Source organism: Leptonychotes weddellii, chromosome 9 (genome assembly GCF_054177405.1).
Source record: "Leptonychotes weddellii isolate Sample4059 chromosome 9, ASM5417740v2, whole genome shotgun sequence".
Taxonomy (NCBI): domain Eukaryota; kingdom Metazoa; phylum Chordata; class Mammalia; order Carnivora; family Phocidae; genus Leptonychotes; species Leptonychotes weddellii.
In genome coordinates, this window is record NC_138377.1 from 72,564,529 (window position 1) to 72,579,926 (window position 15,398).

The 15,398-nt window shown below is 38.9% G+C and overlaps 1 long non-coding RNA gene across 5 annotated transcripts in view; it reads right to left on the reverse strand.

Annotated features, from left to right (window-relative positions):
- Positions 1–15,398, reverse strand: part of LOC145723486 (uncharacterized) — a 330,232-nt gene that overhangs the window by 251,307 nt on the left and 63,527 nt on the right. For 2 of the 5 annotated variants that reach the window (XR_014148577.1, XR_014148576.1), the window contains exon 4: positions 6,049–8,100. The exons of the other annotated variants lie outside the window; for them this stretch is intronic. This is a non-coding gene — a long non-coding RNA (uncharacterized LOC145723486). Of the gene's footprint in view, positions 1–6,048; positions 8,101–15,398 lie in introns of those variants that run through there. 5 annotated transcript variants of the gene reach the window in all.

Below are 15,398 nucleotides of genomic sequence, written 5' to 3' on the forward strand. Positions count from 1 at the left end.
CTCCCATCTTAGAGAGCAGAATGCTGTGTACCCTGAGACACCAGCTCAGTTTCGCAACAGCCTTTGTCATCTCTAGTAGTCTTCGTGATCTAAATAATGTTATTCATGGTTCTGGGAAATTTACCTCCTACTCTATGGTAATTTATCTCTCCACCAACTAAAGAAGGGATTTTTAAAATAAATCACCTGTTCTCTCCGGTCCTTGGTCAAACTCCTCTTCCTCTTCTCCCTCCTCCTCCTTTGCTTAATCAACTTCAAGTGCGCCGCTTGAAAGTGAAGCTGCATAGGCGCGCAGGCTGGTGGGTGCATGTGTGTGTGCGTGTGCGTGCGTGCATGCGTGTGTGCATGCATAGGATATAAGCCCAGGTTAGATACTTAGCCTTTGCAAAATGGCCACATCACTGCTTAGGCATGCCAGGTTCTAGGCTGGCAGCCTCTAAGGCAAAGTGTGGGGTGCATATAGAACATGTGACATCTACACCCTGTGCAGAATTAATTAGAAATATCTGATACAACCTCAGAAAGTGTCTGTAGATAAGGTCACTTCACAAATAAAGAGCCTGAGTTAAGACTAAATACTGAAAAGATCACCCAAGATTAACACATTAAATTCAATTGCAATTTTAATCAAAATACCAATGGGACATTTATTTTTTTTAATATTTGATCTGACAAAATTATTCTAAAATATACCTGGGAGAGTGAACTATCAAAGTATCCAAGAAAAAAGTTTTAAATTATAAAGATGGAAATAGTGACAAGCAGAGAGCATTCATTCACGTTGTTAAACCATATTATAAAACAAATAATTAAAACAGTGTGGTAGAAGTCTAAGAACAAACAGATAAATAGAACAAAATATGAAGTTCAGAAACAAACACAAGTGTGTATAAAACATGGCATATGAAAGGAAAGGGTCTCATGTCAAACATCAGAAGAATAAGGAATTATTTGGATGCTAGGCTAAGTATAAAGGAAGGCGTTAACTTCTTCCCTCATAAAAAATACCAAATTAAATTCCAGATGTACTCAAGAACTAAATATGAACTAAAAAAAATCTGTTAGAAAAAATTATCGGGGCGCCTGGGTGGCTCAGTCAGTTAAGCGTCTGCCTTCGGCTCGGGTCATGATCCCAGGGTCCTGGGGTCGAGCCCTGCATTGGGCTCCCTGCTCAGCGAGAAGCCTGCTTCTCCCTCTCCCACTCCCCCTGCTTGTGTTCCCTCTCTCGCTGTGTCTCTGTCAAATAAATAAATAAAATCTTTAAAAAGAAAAAGAAAAAATTATCAACATTTTTCTGATCCTGGGGCAATAGAAGTTATGAAGAAGTAAATATTTTAAGGATAGAATCAATAAAAGACAAGCCTGATAGATTTGACTACCTAAAACGCAAATTTCTTAATGTCAAAATGCCATCAACAAAATTAAAAACTTAATTAAAATTAAAACAATTTAAAAATTAAAAATGGAAAATTCATTCACACATAAATAGCAATGTACAAGGAATTCCTGGCAAGAAAAAAGATTTTCTTCAATTATACAGCACTTAGAAATCAGCAATAAAAACAAAAAAATAAAGACCTAAAAATATAATAAACAATATACAATTCAGAAAAGAAGAACATGACTGAATAACAGAAGAATTCTTACCCTTTTTAATAATAGATTTAAATTTAAGTAACAAAATACTGTATTTTGCCTACCACATTGGCAATTATTGAAACAAAGTGTGGGTACAAGGAAATGGGGTCTTTAATCCACTGCTGGTAAAAGTGTAAATATTTCCTACTTTCTAGAGGATAAAATGACAAAATGTATCCAAAACCTTAAATGTGTGCATACTCTTTCAATCATAAATTCCTCTAAGGAAATCAGAGACATTTTCTAAGATTTATGTAGTGGCTATTAACAGCATGTTATTTATACTTCTAAAAATATAAAACAAAAGGATTAAAGCAAATATTATAAAGTTACTTAAAATGATGCCACAGAATAATAGTGATATGAAAAAAATGTTCATAATATATGGCTAAGTGTAAAAGCATATTTTAAAATAATACAGTTTGGATTTTGTAAAATCACACATACATGCACACACATGTACACATATGCACATACAAACACATGACTAACTAGAAGGCTGTATCTCAAAATGCTACCAGTTGTCATCATCAAATGGTGGGGTTACAAGTAATTTTTGTTTTCTTTCCAAAGTTTTTATGTGTTTATAAAAGCCAAGGAATTTTATGTAGATTTAAGATGATTTTTTTTTAATTAAAGAAAATGTTACTAAGATAGTAAAGACAAAGAGTAAGGTGATTAAATGGAATGAAGTAGTTTATCTATGTCTCTGAAGAGGTGTTTCTTTTCAAGACTAAAAAATATTCTTACAGTTTTTTGAACTACATCCTTCTTAAATTCAAGCACCAAGACACAGTTGGTTAGAAATAGTTGCTGGCAATCTTTGATTTTAATTTAGTTGCTGGAAATACACACTTTAACACCTGGGAAAACAGACAACTGGATATTAGTGGATTTACTTTGTCTTATGTACTATGCCTAAATTGCTCCTATGTAGCTATTGGAAAGTTACTGGTAGGAGCAGAGGGAGGTTTAGAATTTAACAATGTCAACAGTATTTTTAAAAATTCTCTCGTTTATCTTCCCCCAAGGAGATGAGGAGAAAAAAAACAAAAACGAAACCTTGGTGGCTCCAGGGTGTTTTCTATAACTAGATGCATATAACTCTCCTGGAATGAAATGGACATTTAATCCATTTTCCTTTCCTGTGTTTTTAGTTTACTGTAGCATCCAACTCTTAAAGCATTTCTACAGTTTGTTCTCAGCGATGGCACCAGACTTACACTGGCCCGGAATGGCCTGAGGGTTGGTGAAGCAAAGGCCCGCAGCTCCCAACCACTCTTCCACTTAGAAACAGATCAGGAAATATCCCCAGAGATCCCAGGATTCTTTGAGAGCCATGTGGTCTGGGGCAGGCCACTTAACATCCCCAGACCTCAATTCCTCATCTGAAAAATAGGGATAATAATGCCAAGCTTGGGGCGCCTGGGTGGCTCAGTTGGTTAAGCGACTGCCTTCGGCTCAGGTCATGATCCTGGAGTCCCGGGATCGAGTCCCACATCAGGCTCCCTGCTCAGCAGGGAGTCTGCTTCTCCCTCTGACCCTCTTCCCTCTCATGCTCTCTGTCTTTCATTCTCTCTCTCGCAAATAAATAAAAAAAAAAATAATAATAATGCCAAGCTTATGGAGTTCCAATAAATAATAAATTTTACAAAAAGGACACAAATGGTCTGGGGGGAAAAGCCATACAAACGTTCTGCCATTTCAGTGTTACACTGAAAAAGCCATTGGTTTCAGCAGAATGAGATTTGAGTCATCACTCAGGCGAGGTGTTGCCCGCACTCTCAGAGGTCAGAGGCTTGTGGGGTGACCTTTCTCCTTGACCATTGCAGCCCCTGGATGGTGTTGACACAGGGCATAGGAAAAGAATGCTTCTTACCAAAACCAAAATCTAATGTAAATTGAGAAGGAGAGCAATCCATACCTCTGGTCTAAGTCCTTTAAAATCCTCTCTTTGAGAGAAACCATTTATGGCAGAAAGGTTTAAGTCCATTGTTTTATTCAAACCTGTACCACGAGCAAAATGTTGTATTTTTCCATCAGCCATTTCCTGGTAATACTTTCTCCTCTTGCCCAAGGTCACACAGCTGGTATAGAGGTTTGAATAGTTGTCCCCAAAAGATATGTCCAAGTCCTAATCCAATGTGAATGTGAATGTGACCTTATTTAGAAATAGGGTCTTTGCAGATGTCCTGGGGTCGAGCCCTGCATTGGGCTCCCTGCTCAGCGAGAAGCCTGCTTCTCCCTCTCCCACTCCCCCTGCTTATTGTGGGGGTGCATATAGAAGTAAGACACAGCAAGAGAGGGAACACAAATGTGTTCTATATGGGTATTATATATTGTGGGGTGCATATAGAACACGTGACATCTACACCCTGTGCAGGTGTAGATGACTCAAAGACACACCCTGTGCACCGTCTTATTGTGGGTGATACCTGAAATCCTGCCCTCCCTCCTTCCTCTCCATGCCCTCTTCACTATTAACTTGCTCCACCGCTTTATACTCCTGCAGAGTAAACTGCAAGCCCCGTTAAAATGAGACACTCATAAACTAACATAATCGGGGCATCTGGGTGGCTCAGTCAGTTAAGTGTCTGCCTTTGGCTCAGGTCATGATCCCAGAGTCCTGGGATGAAATCGAGCCCCGCTTCGCATTGGGCTCCTGCTCAGCAGGGAGTCTGCCTCTCTCTCTCCCTCTGCCCCTCACCCCGCTTGCGCTCTCTTTCTCTCTCAAATAAATAAATAAAATCTTAAAAAAAAATAAACGAAAATAACTATCTCCACTGAAGTAAAAATAAGAAAACAACTAAGGTGGTGCTCTTGGAAGATGTTTTGGGGAGTTTTCTGTCTGGGGACTGCCTTTATCATTTCAGGAGGTTTTTAGCAAATGTCTGATCAATGAATCTAAAATGCTAAATCTCTGAGATTTTAATCATTTGCTATTTATGTAATCAAGAGGAAAATCTTACAGGAACATGCTCACAGTGTTCCAAATGGCTACCACCAAAAAATACAGCTGTTCTTACTCCAAATGCTTTCTTTCACTAACATTTTTCCAAAGAAATGAGAAGAATCAAAATTCAACCATCTGCTTCTCTCAAATAAGTTTAAACCCAGCCACATTTATTGAATGTTTATTAGACACAAGCATTGGCCTAGTCAAGATTGTGGATGTATAAGGAATAGGGCTCAAAACATTGGCTTTGGTGTTCAGTTTTCAATGCTGTTCCCATCACTTACTAGCTGTATTAGTTTGCTAGGTTTGCGTTAACGTGTGACCACAAACTGTGTGGCCTAAACCAACATAAATTATTTGCTTACAGTTCTGGAGGCCATAAATCAAGGTGTTGGCAGGATTGGTTGCTTCTGGAGGCTGAGGGGAAATCCATTCCATGCCTTTCTCCTAGCTTCTGGTGGTGGCCAGCAAATCTTTGATGTCGCTTGTTCTATAGATGTGTCACTCCAATCTCTGCCTCTATCTTCATATGGCCATCTCTGTGTGTGTCACAAATCTTCCTCTCCTTTCTTCCATAAGGAGACTTAACATTGGATTTAGGGCCCACCCTAAATCCAGGATAATCTCATCTCAAGATCCTTACTTTAATGACATCTGCAAAGACCCTATTTCTAAATAAGGTCACATTCACATTCACATTGGATTAGGACTTGGACATATCTTTTGGGGACAACTATTCAAACCTCTATACCAGCTGTGTGACCTTGGGCAAGTTATATAAGCTTTAAGAGTAAATTCTCCTGTCATTAAGGTGAGAATACTCATAATAACACTGTAGAATCATGATCAAGATTAAATAAGATAATGTTTATGAAGTGCTTAGTGTATTGTTTTGTTCATAGTGAACACTCAGTAATTATTAGCTGCCAAAGTTACAAGTAGGGCCATTATTTCACTATTAAGCACCCTGCAATATTCAGGAGTGATGAAACACAAATCCTTCTCCCAAGAGAAAGGATGGATGCACATTGATTCCAGACCTGGCTCTGACTTCTGTAAGTCACAATCTCCTCGATATTATTAAACACATGGTTGCCTCAGCCTCCTGAGATTACAGGGGACAGATGACAGATTGATCCCTGAGGTGCTGATAGGAAGACTGGGCTCTTCCCTTCCCGAATCAGCATGGTCTCTTCCCCTATCTTCTAGAACCTTCCAAGGGAACAGCAAGTAACAAAGATGCTGCTGTTCTGGGATTTCTGAGAAGGTGCTCATTCTGAAGTTTTCTACACTGACAAATGAAGCATCCCTTAAAACCCCTGGTCAGAAAGGCCACCTGTGTGATACTCTGCAGAGGCAGCAGCAGGCCAAAACTTTCCACGGATCTTCCCCCCTCACTGTGGTTTCTATCACTCTTCTCTACTTTGGCACAAAGACTGCATGGAGGTACAATCTGAAGTCTATATGCACAATTTATTCTTCCCATAATGTCATCCACCAACAATGGAGTCCGCATCGTCACAAAGTGAGAAGGAATTTCAAAGGAATCAATTAGCAACAAGTGGAGTATCAATGAATAGAATATCCATCAAGGTAATGGGTTAGGCATACAGAAACACACACACACACACACACACACAAATGAGAAGAACTGAATACAACAAAAAATTCTCACAATTCCATGGTTCTCAGTCATTGGAAAAAAAAACCTGTAATTATTGTCAGGTGAATTTCCCTCTTAGTCTTATAGTTTGTTCATTTATCTATGGGACACAAATACCTAACAGAAAAGTACAAGTTTCACCCAAATCATTTAATAAGATATACATCCCTAAATAACTGGTTGGTATGAGAGTCCCAAATTTTCATTCCATTTACTAAGTAGTTTCATATATTTAGTCAAAATAGTCAAACAGATTTGTATATAGACATGACCTTTAACATACATATGTTAGTTCATTTTGTTTCAAACCTTTGAGGATTAATTTAAATGAACCCTAGTGAAAAGGGTAACAACACAAGCTTAACAAAAACAGGAGTTCAAACTGGATGGGGAGAAAGTTTTTTCTTTGTTTAATTCTTAAACAACAACAAAAACAAACAAACATGTAAGAAGACTATGCTGATACACTGTGAGCTTTCAAAAATTTTAAAGTAAAAGATCTTAAGAGGAAAAGAAAAGAAGCATTTTAATGCCTACGATGCAAGGATGTGATGAGAAGAGCATAAACCATTTCTTTGTTCAGATTTAGCTACACATTTTTTTGGGAAGTCTGCTCTATTTAGAGCTGACAGGGTGAATGAGAGGGCCTACTGGTTTGGTGGTTACATGATCCTATGCAAAATGCAGATGGCAAGAGAAATCATTCCCCATATGCCCTGACTTGGATCATCCCCTGTGCTCTCTACAGAAAGGGATTATTCTATCCAACTCTGTGGTCAGTGGTAAAAGTATTTGTTGAACTATCCCAAAGTACAGAGCCTGGCCTATTGATGAATTGATGACTCAAGGGGTTAAATAAACGATCTGGTATTTTCTTCCCAGGGAAAAGAAAATTAATGCTGAATTCAGATGGTCCCATTATAGAAACTGAAATCTAAGATGGTAATAGAGTGAGTGACTCCAACCCTGGAGTGACAGAATCATGAAATACAAGAGGAAATAATATTCTGGGATCCAACGACACAGCCAGAAATGGACCTGTCACAACTTACATGTGTGAGGCCAAGCTTTGCTCTGCTGCTTAAGGAGAAAGAAAACCTTGGCTCCATGTTCCCTTTTGGAAAGTCACCCCAGCTCCACAGACAGAGTTGTCTACTACTAAACCTTCTTGCAGAAAATAAAGCAGAAAAGGATCACTGCATTGATTTCTAATTCAATGCAGTATGCATACCCAGGACCAACCAAAGTTGCATGCAGCATTTAAAACATTAAAAAACCAAACACTATGCCATTTAACATGCTTTTTCAAGGTGTTGGCCTTTTGGAAATCTTAGGGAATGTTATTATGAGAATCAAAATCAGAAATATATGTAGCATCCACCTTTTTTTACCAGACTCAGAAGATTCCCAGAATTTTGAAGAGCAGTAGCAGAGAAGATATGGCAGTAGAAGGCCAAATGAAGAGGCTCTGCTCCTTTGTGGTGCTGGGGTCTGTGAGAAGGGCAGAAGATCATCGATGATCAAGGCACAGACTTTTTCTCTCTCAAATCACACTCAAACGACTTGCTAGATTTGGAGTTTAGAGTACAAACATCAATTACATTCTCCATGAAATACTGCCATCACGAGCACTCCATGCCTCCACTTGGAACTTCAGAAGATCACAGGCTTGCCACAGCTCCCCTTATTATCCTGAAAAGTGTAACGTGTTAGTAGGTACAAAGCCTAAGCCACCATGTATTGGTCTATTTTTCATGCCCATTCTCACCAGAGAGTCCTTTTGAACTTTCCCTCATTCCTTCCAAGAGGGGTAAAGTCATAGAAAATTGTTCCCTTTGGGACCCTGGAATATTAAAGAAAAAAATAATTAGAAGTTAAATGAACTTAGAGACTATCCTTAGAAAGGATAAAGGACATGAAATACTTCACTAACCAGGGATTTAAACCTCTCCAGGGATCAGTGAATCCCCAAATGAAATCTAAATCCAAGGCTACTTGACAATTCCATTTTTAAAATGTGATGATAGTTTACATCTTTGTCCACAACAAACATATGCCTTTTCGCTTCAAGGACTTTTTGGAAGAGAAGAGTGACACAAAATGCAACACGGACAAGGAATGAAAATTGCTTTGAACATTGCACTTTGGACATCCAAGCCCAGGAGATGCCAGGCTCTGACACTCCATATTTCTTTCTTTGATCTGACTCTTCAAACATAATCCATGTCCTGGCAAATTTCCCTCGTGTCCCTGGTAAGCTTCAAAGTAAACCACTGGTTGGCCCCAGTACCTCTACGTTGGCTTTCCCCCATTGTCTTTACGTATGAAAAAGAAAGGAAAAAAGAAAAGAAAAGAAAACTCAGTGGGCATTTTACATGTGTTTTTCATATTGTCCCTTAATCATTCAGTTTGAAAGTAAATGAAAGAGGAATGAGAAGTTGAAGTACTTGGGTTGGGGTGAGAGCTTCAGACTCCCAGAAGCGAATATGAATGTGTAGAGCATTTAATATAGTTCTGGAACATCTGCAGGACAGCTGTCTTATGTAGACCAGGTTCACAATAACCTTTCATTACATGTCACCACAGAATGAGAAACAGACCTGTGGGTGTGAATAGTGTGCGTGTGTGTGTGTGCACTCACACACGTGTGTGTAATTTGTAGGAACTCTAACTGATGTGTTTTAAATTGAAAACAATGACAAATAATTTGAACCTGTTTTTAAAATATGATTATGAACACTCCCCAGGGATATGCTGAGTAATTATTGAATTAATGATTCAGGAATGTTGTTTTTCTCTATATACATTGAAAAACAGAAACTCAGTCAATTGTCTTCAAGGCAACATAAAACAAGTACATGATTCAAATATCCAACGAAGTTGGAAAAGCTTGGCTTACCAGAAAGATGAACCTTTCTGCATGCCTGCTCAGGGTCACCATCTCAGCAACTCTTCTCTCCCTCAGTCTTTTTCTTACTGTGGGCAGAGGCTCTCCACTCAAGAGCATATCTTGTGCTTTCATCCCTAGGTTCCAGCTGGTAGCCATTGAACTTGATTACTTCTCCTGGTTCTCTCTTGCTGATCACATGGCAAAGACAGTGCCCCATACACCCACCCTCTGTTTTAGAATGATCAGAACCTTTCTTTAACTGTGTTCTGTGGACATTTTCTATGAAAGTTAATTCTTACTCTATGAGAAGAGAATTTCATAGTCTGTTAAGTGTGGGAAATACCAAATTAAACAAGATTCGTTACAATAGGACATCTCAAAGCCTTTAATTTGCCAGTGTGTATTATGTATCCAGGAGGGATAAAGCAGGTGTGGTCCAATTGGATCTTTCCCTGGGGTTCAGACAACACTTTTAAAACTCATAAAATTATCTTGTGTTTACTTTTTCCTACCACCCAAAATATTTGAAAGTTTGAGTCAGCCCTCCATAATGACAGGGCGGTGAATTTTATTCACCTCTATAAAGCATCCTTCATCCTCTACTTAAAGGACACTATGGAAAAAAATGAGAAGAAAACAGTTCACCTACTTTTTAGGAATCTGAAATATTAATACCCAACCTATTTCTGAAAATTTGCAATTCATTGCTGTTTTGTTCATGATGATTCTTTTTGAAATTCTTTTTCTTTTTCTTTCTTCCTTTTTTATTCAACTGCTATCACTTGTTGTTATTAAAAAGTAAGAAAAATGTCTTTTGAAGGCTTCCCATTATCAGCTATGTCAAGAATGGCAGGGCATACCTAAGCAATGTCACCAAAATAAAAAGGAAAGTTACAAATCTACTAAATACCTAGACTATGAGGCAATTGGGATCTGAGTGCCTTAAGTTGAACCAAGCAGGGCTGGAAATGACTAAAATAAAGGACATCCAGGCTACTGATAGTAAATTATAGCTGGAAATGAAATTAAACTCTTAAATTTAAGATTTTTAAAATTTGTTTTGGGGTGTGTGTATGTTATTGTGTAACAGAGCATAGGTTTGGAGGTAAGGTTTTGAATGGATAAAGATCCAAACAAGCTGGAAATGTTTAAATAAATGGTGAGTGGAAAGTGCATCCAGATGGAAAAATAGAAAATTAAAATTAAATTTAAAAACAACCTAAGGGATCCAAAGGTCTGCAAAAGGAATATTCTATGACTGGAGAACATGTTTAAGACATACGTAACTTCATCACTATGCAGATTGTACAATATTTCTTATGCAGCCCAATAAATGTGCCCAAAGATAGCATTTTAAGCTACACAGAAAATACCAAAGCCCAGACACATTTCAATGCCAGTCCCTGGGCAGGCTGGCCTAAAGCAAGATATTCTGGAATACCTGGTTGGCTGGCAGACTTTCCTTGACTGCATGCAGCATTTTGGGTCCAAACAAGCATTTATTTCAGCCCCTCTGATCCTTTCATATGGTAAAGAAGCAATCAAAGAATACTGGCTTTATTTTTTGAAGCATTGGTTTTGAAGGACCTCAAAGGAAATGATGGGGAGGGTGGATGGGAGGAGGGAAAGGGAGTAATATGTTTCACAGCTTCAAATCAAACTGTTGGAAAAATGTCCAGAAAGCAATTCAAAGTGAAAATATTTGCTTTCTGGCTAAACAGCCAGTAGCTTTTTATTGCAAAATGGAAATAAACAGTGATGCTCATTTATACCAAAAAAAGGCAATCTGCAAATAACCCAAATCCCAAAATAAAGGTAATGCCCAACAGACTAGGACATGATTCACTAAGTTCTTAAATTCAGTTTCCTCAATGGATACAGCACATAGATTGGAGTAGGCTGGGGTTGTGATTAATAAAAGTCTCAAATATTCTGAGTCTATACCCTAGAAGGCCATGACCAGTATGATCTGTGCCTTTCACTTTGTTTATTGGGCAGATGCTCTCTCTCTCCCTTATAGTACTCTGGGATGCCAAAACCCATGTCCAGGCCATATACACTGACAATAACAGCAGAAAGTCACATTGAAATTACCTTAAATGAGAGATGTTCCTATGAAACCGTTCCATTTAATGGCCAACAGCTTACAAAAAAGAGAGAGTGAAAAATAAGTACAAAGTCAATAAGGCTTACAGTAAGTAGATAGGAGTTGACCAAGAGAAAGATAGAAATAATAGTAGTATTCACTCATTCATTCATTCGATAATGTATTGAATACCTACTGCACTGGGCACTGCAGATACAAAAAGGAGCAAAAAGTGATCACCTAGTGAGGAAGACAGGGGTCAACAGATAGATCACTGAAGATGCTCATATGTAAACACTGATATCTTACATCCAAATAGCAATTTAAAGGTTTCAGAGCGTTTTGGCCACATTATCTCACTTTGTCCTCATAACATCCTTTAGATTAGAAATCAGGCAGGCAATACATGAGAATACAAAGTCAGAAAGGTTGAGTTTCTTTCCAACCTTCTGCTAGTGAGGAAATTGAGATTTGAGCTCTGGTCTTTTGTGACACCCTCTATCTATATAGAAAACTAAAAGTAAGTAAGAAGTCTCTTCGGGTTTAATCACTCCAACAATATCTGTCTCTCTAGATCCCATTCTCTGTAAGTTCTCTCTTGTCCGTAAAGCTAAGCCATGATGAGTGGAATGATCCCAGGCTATCTTAATTATACATTAGACGAAAGACTTTCTCAGAGCAAGCATATCCCCGCGACTATTAGTCACAGTGACTAGTAGTAAAAAACCCCACGAAGAACTTGGAAACTCAAATCCCGAACGCTGCCTACTAATCCATCCGCTGAAGTCATATTTGCTAAGAAGCTATTATGTTCCAAGTGCTCTTCCAGGCACAAGGGCTATGAGGCAATGAAGATAGTCAAGCTGTCTACTTCCATGAGGAGGAAACAATAATCAAGATGACAAATGAGTAAGGTAATTGCAGTAAATGTAAGTGCTTTGAAAAACAATATAATAAGGTGATATGATAAAAAGTAGGGAGGAAAAAGGGCAGGATGTTAGATCAGATGGTGAAGGAAGGCCTCACTGAGACAGTGCCATTTGAGCTGAGATATGAAACTTCCAGCATAGAATCTGGGGCAGAGCACTTTAGCCAGAAGGAACAGTAAGGGCAGAGGCTTGGGGTGGGAATGAGCCTAAAGCGCGGCATGGCAAACAAGGGGAAGCTGGTCCAAGAGGAGGTTAGAGGCCAGCTCTGGTAGGGCTCTGATGACTGGGGTAAAAAGATGGGATTTTTTTCTTTCTTTCTTAAGTGCAATGGGAATCCTCTGGAGAATTTTAGTTAGGGGAATAAAATTATCTGATTTCAGCAAGCTGATCAACGCAATGAATCCCAGAACCTCCAAATATAGGAAAAGATGCTCTTCAGGAAGCAGCTGGCTTAGTATCAGCCAGAGAAATGGAAATGTGTCTGAATAAATTGCACAAGCAAGGTGGGACATTCACAGGTGTCACTTTTATTACAGAACCTTGCTATTTCCTTGTGGGTCCTGGAGGTTTACGATGTGGTCCTTGCGTAAAAGACTTCAGGCAACAGTGAAGAGTAAGGCCGGGGGTAGCCATGCTGGGCTTTGTCTGGCATTTATCACAGCCACACTTACAGAGGCAAGCTTACGAAGCTGAGTTAACACACAGCAGGAGCATCCAGGCATTGTGAGTGGAATTGCTTCTTCCATGTTGTCTCCTGGGAAACAGACTCGGTGACCTGGTCCTTTTCTCTGTTTCTAATTTCCGTCATCAATGGCCAGTGATTATCTAAATGGGATTTCTCAAGTATGTCTTCAGTGTATTGAGGATGAAATAGCAAGGATAAAGCATTTTTGAAGCATGAACTACCTTCCGTATAATAATCAACTATCTCACTTATTCAGCCTGTCATCTGTTACCCATAAGCAGTTCCATGTGCAATGGTTTGTATTTGAGATACAAGACTGTTCAGCCGTAGCATCCACTTGGTAACAGCAGGCACATGTTTTAAACATGCTTAATGTTATTGCCCTATAATGTCTTGCCACAGAGCATTCCTTTCTACGAGTACAATGCTCTTTGTGAATACCACCTCATTAATCCTGGAAGAGGCAGTGACAATCACTCTCCCCACATTTTACCAATAAGAAAACAGAACCACTGAGAGATTCAGAGGGAGCCAAAACGATGTGCAACTACTTAATGGCAGGATGGTGGATGAATTCCTGGTTCTGCTTGAGCTGGTGCCTTTACATCCTGCCCCACCCACCCTAGACCAACATGTCAAGCACTAACAGATTAACTACCTAACATTCATCCTTAAACTTTATATCCTGGAGCCTTTCAACCCTCCAGAATCTGTTCAGGGCACTGCCATTATAGAAGCTACTTTTTTTTTAAGATTTTATTTATTTATTTGACAGAGAGAGACACAGAGAGAGAGGGAACACAAGCAGGGGGAGTGGGAGAAGGAGAAGCAGGCTTCCTGCCAAGCAGGGAGCCTGATAGGGGGCTCTATCCCAGGACCCTGGGATCATGACCTGAGCCAAAGGCAGACGCCTAAGGACTGAGCCACCCAGGCGCCCCTAGAAAGCTACTTTCTTTATCAGGCAGGTTTCATGCCTTTGAGGCTTGAGCTCTAGTTTCCAACCACATTCACAAACAATAGGCACAGTCATGGAGGCTCTGAATTCAAGGCTATGGACTCTCGTCAGCATTTTTGTGGCTGTCTTGGACACTCATAGGGCTCTGGATGGACCAGGCATGTTGACTTAGCATAAGTCTCAGCTTTTAAACTATTCAAAACAGCTCTGTAAAACTTAGAACTGGCCCATGACTTGGGTTGTTTTAATTAAAGTTGGGCTTTAATAAGTTCTGTTTGTTAGCATTTTGCAATTCTAGAATTCCATACTTTATGTTTCAAAATGAAGTTAAATTTTAAGAGATTCTTTCAGTCTTGAATATCTTAAACATTACTGTTGATGCCTATGGTGCCAAATTTTTAGTATGACTTTTTTCGGGTTTGGATCTCATGATGACAGCTAGCTCTTGTAGTTTGTGGAAAAGCAAAAGAAATGCATGCAGAAGACATCTGATCTGAAATTATTTGGTGGGTTACTGTGAATCTGATATCTTTGAGAAGCCATCCACTTTCATGCATATTCCAATTATATGCAGGTTGTTGTTTCTGTCATTTTGCAGCATTACAATATCTCTAACATAACTGTTAATTTTTTTTCAGTAAGAGAAACAAAGAATTAGAAATTTCTATGTTGGATAAAAGTGATGAAAACCAGTGAACTGGTCAAATCAATCTCCCTCTTATTCATCTCTTGTCTTCAAGTAATTAATATCTACAGCATTTCTCAGTCTATTCATTGGTCCCTTATCACAGAAGTCCTAGTCGCATTGTTCCAAAGCCACAGGCATATCTTCATTTGAGTGTTCCTTTTTTATGGTATTGATCATTGAAATGCAAAAGAACCACTTGATGCTAGTGCCTAAATTCTAGTACCTTAATAGTGCACAAATGCTTACAACTGTTCAACTCTTTGCATGTACACTACTCTTTAAAAATACTTAGGAAAATCTTAAGCTAAAGAGAGAGTACACAGAGTTGAGATGACCTTGATATAGTCCACATACATGTGCTTGCTTAAAGCAAAATTGAAGCAATAAAATTGGACTCTATACCCAGGTCTTGTTTCTTTAAGAGTCTTTGAACTTGTTAGTCCCCAAATTACTAGCTGCCTGTCATGTTGCCTAGAACACTGAATGACCATGACCAATACACATTGACCTTCTCAGAAGTCTCTTCGGGGGAGGCCAGCTGTGTTCAGGAAAAGGATTCACTTGAGGATGCAGGAATCCTCTCTCTCTCTCTTTACATTTTCCTCTTCTCATTCTACTTTCCACAAAACGTTCAGGGTGTTCAGAGGGCTGAGTGTTAAAGGTGGTCATGCTCAGGTCTAGCTTTATTCTGAGATAAAATAGGGGTTTCCTAAAAACCTTATTCTACCAGTTTTTTTTTTTCTCATTAAACTTTTGTTTTAATGGGTCTCAAAATTCTGTGACAGATTTTTGGTCAAGTTGTTTCCATTAAAAAGTACTGATTTTAAAAACTAATAACTTAAAACTGCTACACACACACACAAAAAACAAATGGTCCACAAAACATTCTCCTTTCCTTCTGAAGGTTT